Below are 13,144 nucleotides of genomic sequence, written 5' to 3'. Positions count from 1 at the left end.
TTTTGACAAAAAGGGACACTTTTTGGTTGCTATGGACAATCTCAAGTTTCCAGGCAGAAAGAACAGTATAGATTGCAGCTCTAACAAGCAGGGCCCTCTGATTCCTCCTGTATTGAATTGTATTGTACTTATACTGTCTGCCCTAATGTTGTAAAGCGCTGCGTAAACTGTCGGCGCTATATAAGTCCTGTATAATAATAATAATATATATAATATAAAACTGCATGCAGGGCATGGGCCAAAGCACTAGGGACAAAAGGGAAGTGAAATGATTTCATACAGTACTGTAATCTGTAAGATTACAGTATTGTATGTGTTATGATTTTGACATTTTTTTTAATTTGCCGCCAGGCTCCGCCCCCGTGCGTCGCGACCCTCACAGGGAATGGAGCCTGGCACACAGAGGCTTCGGGCAGAGGACGGAGCCCGCAGACAGCGTGGGGGGACATCGCAGGATCCTGGGGACAAGGTAAGTAACACTGCACCAGGATCTTGAGATGTAATCCCGAGTGTGGCTCGGGGTTACCGCTAATGGTGCTGAAATTTAACCCCGAGCCACACTCGGGAATACCGTCAGGGAGGTTAAGCCGATATAACAAAACACTTTCAATGGAATATGTATCAGATCAAAAAAATTGACAACTTCATTGTTTGTGTTACCACTTTTACACTTTATATGAAACAGACTGTTCCAATTAAGCCATTAAAGGAACGGGCAGCTTTGCTAGTGTACAATATATTAGAATTACTTTTTGTAAAATCTTATTTTTACATTCACAATCAAACCATACAGTACCAACATTTCTGGTATTTCAGGTAAATTGATGCATCCTTTCTTAATGTTATCTAATACCTTTTCATTTATGTAGTGATGACAGAATTACAAACCTCAGTCCATGGCCCACAAGCAACCCACTGTTTCTGCAATACTCATATCCAACACTGGGATCAATTTAAAAAGGGGGATTTCTACAGAACATGCAATACAAAATTCCCTGGAATATAGCCTTACACGCCACTTAAAAGAAGCTACCGCATCTGTTTCTAATTTAAAGCTGTACTTTAGCCAATTCTGAATACAAAGTTAAAGAGAATATTTGTGAATTGTTATACCTGTTCAGCCATTATAGTGATCTAGACATTCCTATCAACCATTGTAGCCAGATCCTGGACCTCCCTGCAAATAACACGCTCTTTACCCCCTCTAACTAATCGATGAATAAAGGAAAAAAAAAACCTAAACGCCACTATTACTTACCTAAATTCATGGTCCTTTTTCTGTCTTTCTTACTACAGGGTGGAAAAGTCCTGTCTTGAGTGTAAACAATAATGCCCAGGTGACATGGACACTTCCTACTGGCTGTCCGGCAACAGAGTCCTAGGAGAATTCAGCAGCCGGATAACACCATGATGAGGGTATCAGTTACCGCAAGTAAACTGCAACACTGGAACAATTGTTTCTACTCTCAGAAAAGAGGCGCTCGTGAGGTATGTGCGATGGCGAACTCAGATGAGCAGGAAAAGGCTTAGAGGGGGGTTTTGTAACAAAGAAAATGGTGGCTGGGTAAGAGGGGGATGGGGAAAGGGAAAGGGAAGGGGAGCTACTGTAGAGATGGCATATGCTGTAAATCAAAATTTTGATTTTTGTTTGCTTTCCCAATCACAGGGCTACAAAGTGGACTACAGTGGTTTGAGTGCAGCTGAGTGCAGTGTTTGGCGCCTTCCAGAATTCCTGCTTTTAAAAAAATATTTTAGGAGGTGACAGGGTACATACTGTAGCTGTCCAAATGTTTCTATTATTATAATATTTCTAGTATTCTAGGGGTCTACCTAATACTTAGAAGGAGTCCCATGCTTTACACATTTGTTGGCAAATGTAAACCATAGATGCAAGCCGTCCATAAGAATCCAGCAACGAAAAGGGTTAAAGGAGGGCAAAATGGATTTTTATGTTTCTTGAAATGTTCCCCTTGATAGTTGACAATTTATTTTATTCAGGTATTAACATGCAAGCCGTTGCTTCTTTAGAAAATCTAGGAGGTGCACTTAACACTGTGTGTCAATTTAACCACATACAGATAATGGAAAGCTATAATGAAGATTCAATTTTGATGTGTAAAATGAAATATAACTCAAGTTTCCTGTACATTATTGCTCCCACTGTGTAAGCATGTTTATAGCAAATAAGCATATATTTCCCATTGAGTGTTATACTGTCTAATAAAAACATACACACAATGTGACAAATCTGTTTTTACCCATTCTTATTTCATATGGAGCGAATCTTTTAGTCTCCATTGGCTAGGCATTATACATAAGGATTTTTCACAAAAAATGAAAAACTTACATTATTATACATTTTCAACTCATGTATTTTTATATGTTGTCCTGAGATGTGTACACTATATTACCAAAAGTATTGGGACACCTGCCTTTACACGCACATGAACTTTAATGACATCTCAGTCTTAGTCCGTAGGGTTCAATATTGAGTTAGCCTACCCTTTGCAGCTATAACAGCTTCAACTCTTCTGAGAAGGCTGTCCACAAGGTTTAGGAGTGTGTCTATGGGAATGTTTGACCATTCTTCCAGAAGCGCACTTGTCAGGTCAGGTACTGATGTGGACGAAGAGGCCTGGCTCGCAGTCTCCGCTCAACACACTGTTCATTTCTTTTTTCTTATCTCAAGTAGGGATGAGCCGAACAACCCTCAGTTTGGTTTGCAGCAGAACATGTGAACAGGTAAAAAATTTGTGTAAACACACGAACATCGTTAAAGTCTATGAGACGCGAACGTGAGAAATCAAAATTGCTCATTTTAAAGGCTTATATGCAAGTTATTGCCATAAAAAGTGTTTGGGGACCCGTGTCCTGCCCCAGGGGACATGTATCAATGCAAAACAAAGTTTTAAAAACGGCAGCTTTTTCAGGAGCAGTGATTTTTATAATGCTTAAAGTGAAACAATAGAAATGAAATATACCTTTAAATATCGTGCCTGGGGGTGTCCTTGGTATGCCTGTAAAGTAGCGCATCTTTCCCATGTTTATAACAGTGCCACAGCAAAATTACATTTCTAAAGGAAAAAATGTAATCAAAAACTGCTCGCCGCTGTAATACATTGTCGTATCCAGGCAATATAGATAAAAATACCAAAAATACCAAACGAAAATGTCGTTAATGTCCCCCCAAAAATATTAAGGAGAACCCCGCACCAAAATGTTGTAAAAAATTGCATGGGGGTCCCCCAGGTCCCCAGGCACTATATACTCTGAACAGCAGTATATATACTATACGGCCTGCCCTATATACTCTGCAGAAAAACTGGGCCTTAGGTATTGGTGGTACCAGAACACTGTAAGCCCTCACAGTTACTCTTGTTGGGGGCAGGAACGGGCCCTGCTGTAAAATATTATATCAAAAATTGTAATTACATGGCCCTGTTAAACAGGGGCAGAAAAATTTGGCCTTTGGTTTTGGTGGCGCCAGAACACTGTAAGCCCTCACAGTTACTCTTGATGGGTGCAGGAAGGGGCCCTGCGTTGAAAAATGATATAAAAAATTGTAATTATGTGCCCCTGTTAAACAGGGGCAGAAAAATTGGGCCTTGGGTGGTGGTGGTGCCACAACACTGTAACCCCTCACAGATACTCTGGTTGGGCGCAGGAACAGGCCCTGCTGTGAAATATTAGATCAAAAATTGTAATTACATGCCCCTGTTAAACAGGGGCAGAAAAATTGGGCCTTGGGTGGTGGTGGTGGTGCCCTAAACCAAAAATATTGTTGGAAGCTAGCATCATCAAGATTGAGGAGGAATAAGATAGTCAGCATAGGCAGTCTTCAAGGGATCCCAGATCCATAGCAAATTCAATCAGTTACATCAGAATCAGGTGCTTGATAGCTGCTAATCCAAGACTGATTCATTTTTATAAATGTGAGCCTATCAACGGAGTCCGTGGACAGGCGCACTCTTTGATCCATTACAAACCCTCCAGCAGCACTGAATCTGCATTCAGAAAGAACACTGGATGCAGGACAGGCCAGTAGCTCCATTGCATATTGAGCAAGTTCTGCCAGTGGTCTATCCTCAAGACCCAGAAACCCAGTGGATGCTCTGTTGGAAAGGTCTCCAAGTCCTGCACCATATAATGCAGATGCTGGCGATGGTTGCTTGAACCGATCAGACCTTGGCGCTGAGAACTGAAAATTGTTCAAAGGCATCAGTCAGCCGGCCACCTCTCCACCGCTCTTCCATTGACTGAACAAAGCCTCAGCAACACGTTGTCCAGCACCAGGAAATTGAACCTCCCAGGGTCTGGAAATGCGTTGCACAAACCTTTCTTCAAGACCTCCTGAAGATGCTTCATCCTCTGCTCCCCCTGCAAAGGCAGGATGAGTTCTACAACCTTACCATTGTAACGTGGATCAAGAAGGGTTGCCAGCCAGTAATGATCACTCTCCTTGATACCACGAATCCTTGGGACCTTTCGCAGGCTTTGCAGAATCAGGGAGGCCATGCAGCGTAAGTTTGCAGAAGCATTTGATTCTGAGTCCTCTGGGTCATTAAGGATCTCATGATCTGTAACTACCTCCTCCCAGCCATGTACAACTCCTTGGGCTTCTGGAGACTGAAAACCATCCCTTGCTGACACAATCCTCCTCCTTCTCCTCTTCTTCCTGTGTGTTTGGCAGGCCCGCAGGAATACTAATAAAGGGGGCCTTGAGTGGAAAGGAAATCCTCCTCTTCCTCCCGCTGTTCTGCCTCAAGTGCCCTGTCCATGATTCCACGAAGCATGTGCTCCAACAGGAAGACTAGAGGGACAGTGTCACTGATGGATGCATTGTCGCTGCTCACCATGCTTGTGGCCTCCTCAAATGGTGACAGGACAGTGCATGCATCCTTTATGAGTAGCCACTGGTGTGGTGAAAAGAAGCCAAGCTCCCCTGACACTGTCCTGGTGCCATACTTGCACAGGTGCTCATTGATGGCCCTCTGCTGTGTGCGCAGCTGCTGCAGAATTGCCAGCGTTGAGATCCACCTGGTGGGCATGTCACAAATGAGGCGGTTGGTGGGCAGATTGCATTCCCTTTGAATGTCAGCCAGCCGAGCACTGGCATTGTATGACCGGAAATGTCCACAGACTTTTCTGGCCTGCCTTTAGGAGATCTTATAAATCTGGGTACTTGCTCAAGAACCACTGCACCACCAAATTCAGGATGTGTGCCAAACATGGAACATGGGTCAAGTGTCCCTGTCGGAGGGCGGAGAGAAGGTTGGTGCCATTGTCGCATACAACCATTCCTGGCTGAAGCTGGTGTAGCGTCAACCATCTCTAAGCCTGCCCCTGCAGAGCTGACAGAATCTCTGCCCCAGTGTGGCTCCTGTCCCCTAGGCAGACCAAATCAAGCACCGCATGGCATCTTTTAGCCTGACAGCTTGCGTAGCCCCTTGAACGCTTACGGAGCACCGCTGGTTCAGAGGACCTCCGGAGCTCTGCGGTGTGATGCAATAGGGTGGCTAGCCTGCCTCGTTGGAGTTGTGCCTCTTCCTCCTTCTCACTTTCCGCATCTCTTCTCTCAGGCACCCAAGTACAGTCAGTGACCTCATCATCCCCTCCCTCCCTCCCCATCACTGGAGCAAACTTGGCAGTATACTGCAGTTGGGGGAACATGACTGCCAGTTTCTTGTCCTTCTGTGGCACTCCCTCTCTCTAGGCTCACTTTATTCCCTTCCTCAACCTGTGAACCAACATCGGAGCCTTCAAATCGCTGCGCATCCTCCAGCAGCATATAACCGACACTGTGGTCGAATAATTCTGGGGACTCCTCCGTGCATTATGGTAGGGCTACGGAAGGAGTGACTGTGGACAAGGAGCCAGTGGAATAGGCCACTTTGGCAGCTGCGTTGGAAGGCAATTTACTCTGAGCCTGGGTGACAGAGGATGTGGAGGATGAGGACAGCTTTGTTATCCACTCCACCAACTCTTCTGTATGTTGTGGCTCAATAACACGGCCAGCAGCAGCAAAAAAGGACAAGCGTGCCCCACGGCCACCACTGTTGACTGTAGACACAGAGGCTGCTTGCCCTCTTTTAGTGGCCTGTGAGCGTCTGCCTATCCTTGGTGGCCTTCCGGACATGATGTATTTTTTGTTTTACAACACCACACTACATTGTATTAGATACTGTGTACACCGCCTGAAGTGTATTAGAAAATGTACAACAGCTGCACTGTATTGCATACTGTGTACACCACCAGAAGTGTAGTAGAAAGTGTACACACTGTATTAGATACTGTGTACACTGCCTGCACTGTATTAGAAACTGTACAATGACTGCACTGTATTGTATACTGTGTACACCACTAGAAGTGTAGTAGAAACCGTACACACTGTATTAGATACTGTGTACACTGCCTGCACTGTATTAGCAATTGTACAATGACTGCACTATACTGTGTACACCACCAGAAGTGTATTAGAAACTGTACACACTGTATTAGATACTGTGTACACCACCTGCACTGTATTAGAAACTGTACAATGACTGCACTATATTGTATACTGTGTACACCACCAGAAGTGTAGTAGAAACTGTACACACTGTATTAGATACTGTGTACACCGCCTGAAGTGTATTAGAAAGTAATGGAGTCCTAATCCTCTGTAAATTTCTCCAAAATGGAATTTCTTGCTTTAGTTGGACTTTAATGTTAACTGCTGTAAATACTTATATAAGACATATAAAAAAATGCTTACCATAAATCCACAGACAGGATGGGCAATTGACCTGTAAAGTAAGAAAAAATAGGTATGATTATTATTAATATAATACAGGGTTTATATAGCACCAACAGTTTGCCCAGTGTTTTTGTGTTTGTGAGATCTAACAATCTAAAGGGGGGAGGCAAGTGATAGAGAAAGAAAAAATACAGTTTTTAGGTGGAGGCAGGATAGGCTTCCCTGATAAGGTGAGTTTTCAAGGAACCTCTAAAGGAGCGGAAGGAGATTGATGGAGAGAATTAGGGGCCTCCAGAAGAAGGGAGAGACTCTGAAGAAGTCATGGAGCTGAGCACAGGAGGAGGTGATGAGGGGTAGAACAGTAAAATGGGGCACCTGCAGCTAGGCAATATTCTGCAGCACATAGTTACCCCTCAATCACCTGACTATTGTTAATACAGTTTCTGAATATTATAATACATAATGGGAATGTTATATAAAAACTGGTACGAGAAAATCTGAAAACCTGAAAATCTTACTGATGGACCAGTCATTTGCATCCACCGAACACATCCCTTACCGCTCTAAATGAAAGATGAAACCTTTCACCAGCTTTTATGCATCAGCACCAATGTCTTTTATAAAGTGTGAAACCAAGAACACTTGCATAAGTTCTTGCTAGCCTTGAGCACAGAATTATTCTGGCCTTGAGGTCCTTCTGAATTGTCATAAAAAGGAATGAACTTGTAAGAAAAAGCTGCCCCCTGAAAACTCCATATATATTTCAGTCCATACAAAAGCAATCACATTATTTGGTACATGTCCAGCACTGCAACATATTCAAGGATTGTACTTTAATTTGGAGTAGGGCTGTAGAATTAAAGAAGAAAATGCTAGTCTTTTCTTTTATAATGTGTACACACATGATTAGTTATAAGGGTGAGTAAAAAGGAACTTGTGAATTTACTCCCCCTTTAAAAATGTTCTACTCAATATTAAGTCAAAATAAGCTGCACAACTGCCCTTTTCCTGAGGACAGCATTGCTTGAATTACCCATGCAAAACATTATGTTTAAATAGAGAAGAATTAGAACACTTGTCAGGTTTTTATTGCTGTTTGTGTCCCTATTAGGGAGATTCACTTAACCCTCTCTATCTGACCTGGTGACTGTTGTCACTAAAAGTGAAAGAAAAGAGCTAATCCCAAATTTTGAGTTGTCATCAGAACAGGAATAGAAGGGAAATTTTTCAGGGGAAAATATAGTGATATATTTTCCCCCTGAAGTAGATACGGAAGTTCCCTGTATCGATACGCGTTGGGGAGGGAACAGGACGGACGTTCAGCAGGTGACCTGTCAGGAAAGAACCCCATACCATCCCAATATCGATCCGGTATCTTTATATGCTGTTTGCCTGATGCAAAGTGGCGCACTGACGTGCCTATACTATGTGAGTACCCCATAGGGGGGTTTTATGTGATTAATAAACTGTTAAAACGTTATTACACCATCCAGTCCTTTTTCACTCAACCGAGGTATAGTGCTGACAGGTCCAGGAGTCTGGTTAAAACTGCAGAGCCCCAGAGGTGGTTCACAGGCCTGTATTGACTAAGCTTAAGTGCAAAGTCACACACTCAGAGGTGAGTGTTTAATACCTAGGGGGAGCACCTGAGTGTGATCACTGTGGTTTGCTTTGGGTTATCTACACAGCAGTTTCCAAATCGCATGGATCACTGCGGCTTGTTTTGGATTATCTACACAGCAGTTTCCAAATCGCATGGACTTTAGAAGCACTTTTGAATTGAAATAATTGGATGACACATATGCACAAAGAAGCACTTTTTATTCATCTATATGTTTTAGTGGATTGAGTCCACTATATATTTTTATGAACACTATATGAGTTTATGAACACTATATGATTTTATGAACAATAATTTTTCAATCACCATATGGATGCACGATATAGCACTTTTTACTAGTGTGATTATTTATTTTCATTTATATGTTCATTTTTAAGTATTTGTAACTATTTGTTGCACTATTGTCACTTTTTACAGTCACTAGTTACTGGATGTATCACGGTGTGTGGTTATCACATATATATAATGTGAAGAGTATATTTGAAAGCGCAGCGTATATATTTATTTCAGTAGTCCACCTTAGGACAGCTAGCACTAAAGACATTCTATTCTATTTTTGCTACACTAAAAGGGGCCTGCGGTCCCTGCCTGCAAAGACAGTTGCAGAGGCCTGACGGAGTCAGAGTTGGGCCTAACCATGTGCTAGCTGTGCCTGGAGATAAGTGTTGTGCAGGAGAGAGAGAGTGAGAGAGAGAGAGAGAGAAAGAGAGAGAGAGAGAGAGAGAGAGAGAGAGAGAGAGAGAGAGAGAGAGAGAGAGAGAGAGAGAGAGAGAGAGAGTAACGGTCTGCAAGCAAGAGAGGAGAGGTGGAGGAGACTGGAGTAGCCAAGTGTGTATAGTTGTCCCAACAGATTGATACTCAACCAATTGCTTGTTCTGCTGGGCCTCCCATATATTCCCATCCCTTTCCAAGTTCAAATCCCTCAATAAAAATACAGAAAACAAGCACATGGACTGTTCGTTGTCTCCAAGGTGATTGGGAAGTGAATACCGGGCTGGGCAGGGTGACAGGTGGGCCACAACTTTCGGCAGCCCTTACGGGGGCACCGCTACACATATGTGCAGAAGAAAGAATAAAGTGCAAAATATGAGGTAACAGGTTCCATAAAAATAGTTCACAAAATGAAAGTGCTAAGACTGTGAGAACACAAAGCAAAGTGCAAAGATTACCAGTCCTCTTTAAGAGGTGTCTTCATCAAGAAATAATCCGCTTGCCAGTTATAAGCATTTTCAGCCTTCCACCAATGGAATAATATGCATCACCATGTGTGAGTGAAACACCAACACCGCAATACACTCACCAGATCCTGGGCTGCATAAAGAGGCAGCAAACAGCACATAAACAGGTAAAGAGACTTCACAGTGTAAACGACAAGCCCTTGCTATACCACTCCTCTCCAACAGGGGGCCAGCGCCACTATATTATTATGCATAGGAGGAGCATTCACCACACAGAGCCACAAATATTTTTTCAAAAACAAAAATTCAGCCATCTAATAAAGCTGTATTACACAGCTTTCCATCATATCCATATGCAAACCAACAGCAAAGGAATGACACTTACTAAGATAGCCGCCAATCCTGGAACTGACCTAACAGGGTATTGACCTAACAGTAACTGCACTCTATCAAATGCAGGCGCCTGTTCAGCAGTGTCATTAAATTTAGGCAGCTGTGGGTGCCTGGGCTGCTGAATAAACCAATGGCAGTGGAGAATCCTCTGTCCACTTTGTGTTTTGTGGATGGAGAAATCAAGTCATATCTGTATAATAATAATAGTAATATGTGGGAAGTTTATTTTCTGAGCCTGGCCATCTGCTCTATAGTATGTGCATTTGTTGAACTCACAGGTGTGTGCAGGGGGTGTGCCTGGGCACACCCTAATCACTCTGTGTGGTGCCGATTCCCCCTTGTGCCCGGGCTTCCCCCCGTGTTGTGCGACCCCCACCGCAGGGCTGCTGGCTTCCCTCCTCTCCCTCTGGATGATGTGGGTGATGTTTCTGGATGGAGAGTGGGGGAACGGGCTAATCAATGTAATTTTCCAGCCCATTCCTTTTCTACATGAACACAGTGAGCACATTCACTCATTCACTGTGTTCACTCATATCTGATCAGTAAACTGTTTACTATGCTCCAGTTTGTGAATGAACAGGAAGCCATTCAGCACAGGGCACTTCCCATTCATTCACTGTCCAGTGCAGCTGAGGCTGCAGAGAAAGGCATGTGCATTTCAGTTTTGGGGTACACACCCTAATGCAATAGGCTGCACACACCTTTGGTTTTAATTGTACTGGGTATGCAAGACAAGCTTGATCTAGTAATTTCTTGGGAAACCGCTTTTCTTACAGGAAGAGTAAGCATCTCAATTTCTAAAACACTAGTTTCACATTTTATTGAACTTTAATTTTGTGTACAAAGTTCTTTGCACAGCCCAGTGAGCTGTCACTGAGTGGTAGGGCCGTAGGCACTGGTAACATAGGGATAACTGGAGCTGTTGTAATAAGACTATCTATTAACTGCAGCAAAATAAAATCCCTACCTAGTATAATAGTGCTTTCATATTTAGTTTGTACACTGGTTGATTCAAATTTTAAAGTCACTAACAGGCAACCAAGCACAGGAATAGGGTATCTTAGATAATGAGTCAGTTTCAGAGTGAGTGTAATAAGTGATTCATTTGTAAAGTAGTTTAGGTAGACTCCCTTGTGCAGTATTGAGACAGTAGATCCTGTATCAGTCAGGATAATGGAGTAGCCCTTGTTAGCAGAAGCATCAATAACAGTTAGTGCATAAATTTGTCTGAAATGGAAGCATCATATTTATCTACATTTAAGATGATAATCTCAGGGGAAGTAACTTCACGAACCTGTCTAGCAGTAGAAGTACAGCAGATTTTTTCAAAGTGTCCCATATTCTTAAATTTACGGCACTTTGGGGGGATTTACTAAAACTGGGGGGCACAAAATTTGGTGCAGCTGTGCATGGTAGCCAATCAGCTTCTAGGTTCTATTGTCAATGCTTTCTTGAACAAGCTGAAGTTCGATGCTGATTGATTACTAAGGATGAGCTCAGGCGTGTTCGCAACCACATGTGCAGAGCCCGCCAGGAAGTCGGCACTGCACAGCGCTAATCACAGGCAGTGAGACATTTCCCGATCTCTGCAGCCGTGGATTGGGAAATGTCTCACTGCCTGCGATTAGCAATGTGCAGTGCTGACTTCTTGGCGGGCTCTGCACATGCGGTTGAGCCCATCGTTATTGGTTACTATGCACAGCTGCACCATATGCTGTGTACCCTAGTTTTAGTAAATCTCCCCCTATGCATCTTTTGCAGCACATACAGCATAGTCTGCAATACTGTGTTGAGGCACACCTATAGCAGTTCTATGTATGTGCAGCTCTCTATTGAGGTTTAGATGATCTCTTGTACTTTTGTACTCAGCCTCATTATGCACCCTATGAGTGTCAGATCCTGAATTCACAGTCTATATGGTGCCAGTTATCCCCTGACTGAGGGTTTTTGCCTCAGCCACAGCAAACTTTTAATATTGTTTGCTAGATTTAAATCATGTTCCACAGTCTTTCTCTAATATGGGTTGTTTTTTTTTCCTGCTAGTTACTGTATTTATTGGTATATAACGCACCTTTTCACTCTGAAAATCAGGTGCAAATAGCGTGTGCGTGTTATACGCCGATACTTCAATTTTAGCTGCCTCGGAGGGGACAGGGAGGGGCGCAGGACGAGCGCTGTCAGTGAGAATCTCCTGTTTACTCAGCGGCCTCTGTAATAGGAAGTCCCGTCTCCTGGGCCACCATTGAACCACTGTTCTGTCTATCATAGGAGATACTCACTGTATGTAATCTGTCGGTGCTCGAGTATAGAAAATATGCTGCCCTTTTGTTCACACACAGTGAATGTGTAAAACACACTTTCTAGCTGCAGGTAAGTCCTCCCGATTGGCAGCAAGTATGTATGGGGGCGTTGAGTGGACAGCGCTTTATGCCAAGCTGTCTCAGTTCCCACCCTGCTTCTTCTCTAGATGGGATAGTCACATACCTGTCTATAAGGAAACACGCCACCATCTTGTGTAACTTACTCCTGGCCTGAGGACAACCTTCCCATATATTCCTGTCTTGAAGCCTATTACTCAGAATAAAGATATCATACTGTTATAGGAACAGGATCTTCAACTAATTTGCAGAGCGCAAAGAAAGTATTGTACGTGTAACAACTGTAAATAGAGATATCTACTGACCACATACATACTGCTCCTTCCTTGGAATATGGGATTTGTTCATGTTGCCTGCACATCATGTTATCCTTAAAATGCTTGTACAAACTCAACATTCTTGCCTTCTTTCAGCACCAGTTTGGGCAAATTCATAATAAGATTACTAAAATGTTGTGACCTGCTGAAATGCAAGGACATGGCAGGTTTCCTAAATGTGTGTCGGCTATGGCTAATAAATCTTGCTATGGCATAGCAAGACTTATCAGTTGTGCATATTACTTAGAAACTTAACAAGCACTCCTCCTCACAGCAATTCACTAATTCAGGTTAGGATTCGGAAAGGAGTCATTATTCTGACTTTAATTCTAAAATTGTTTATTGGATTTTTCTATCAGCCTCTTAGTACGCTGCACGGCACCTTATCCATAGTCCAAGTTTTTATTGAACTCAGCTGTTAGCATCTCTGTACTGTGCTATGCTAAGGAATGATGTATTTGTTGAATTTTATTATCATTTTACTCTGGAAATTACCTTCCCCATAGGTAAAATTTTTATTT

At 42.9% G+C, this 13,144-nt stretch overlaps 1 protein-coding gene and 1 long non-coding RNA gene across 3 annotated transcripts in view; one reads left to right on the top strand and one right to left on the bottom strand.

Moving 5' to 3' along the window:
• LOC141107097 (uncharacterized) overlaps positions 1-2,230 on the top strand; it is a 37,695-nt gene extending 35,465 nt beyond the window's left edge. Inside the window, exons 2-3 of the long non-coding RNA XR_012235785.1 lie at positions 1,297-1,488; positions 1,667-2,230. This is a non-coding gene — a long non-coding RNA (uncharacterized lncRNA). The remainder of the gene's footprint in view (positions 1-1,296; positions 1,489-1,666) is intronic.
• TMEM150C (transmembrane protein 150C) overlaps positions 1-13,144 on the bottom strand; it is a 312,476-nt gene that overhangs the window by 172,295 nt on the left and 127,037 nt on the right. For both annotated transcript variants that reach the window (XM_073597864.1, XM_073597863.1), the window contains exon 2: positions 6,755-6,785. The gene's annotated coding sequence lies outside the window, so the exon portion shown is untranslated. The remainder of the gene's footprint in view (positions 1-6,754; positions 6,786-13,144) is intronic.

Source organism: Aquarana catesbeiana, linkage group LG01, assembly GCF_042186555.1.
Source record: "Aquarana catesbeiana isolate 2022-GZ linkage group LG01, ASM4218655v1, whole genome shotgun sequence".
NCBI classification, from domain to species: Eukaryota; Metazoa; Chordata; class Amphibia; order Anura; family Ranidae; genus Aquarana; species Aquarana catesbeiana.
This window is presented reverse-complemented; position numbering and strand designations above follow the sequence as displayed.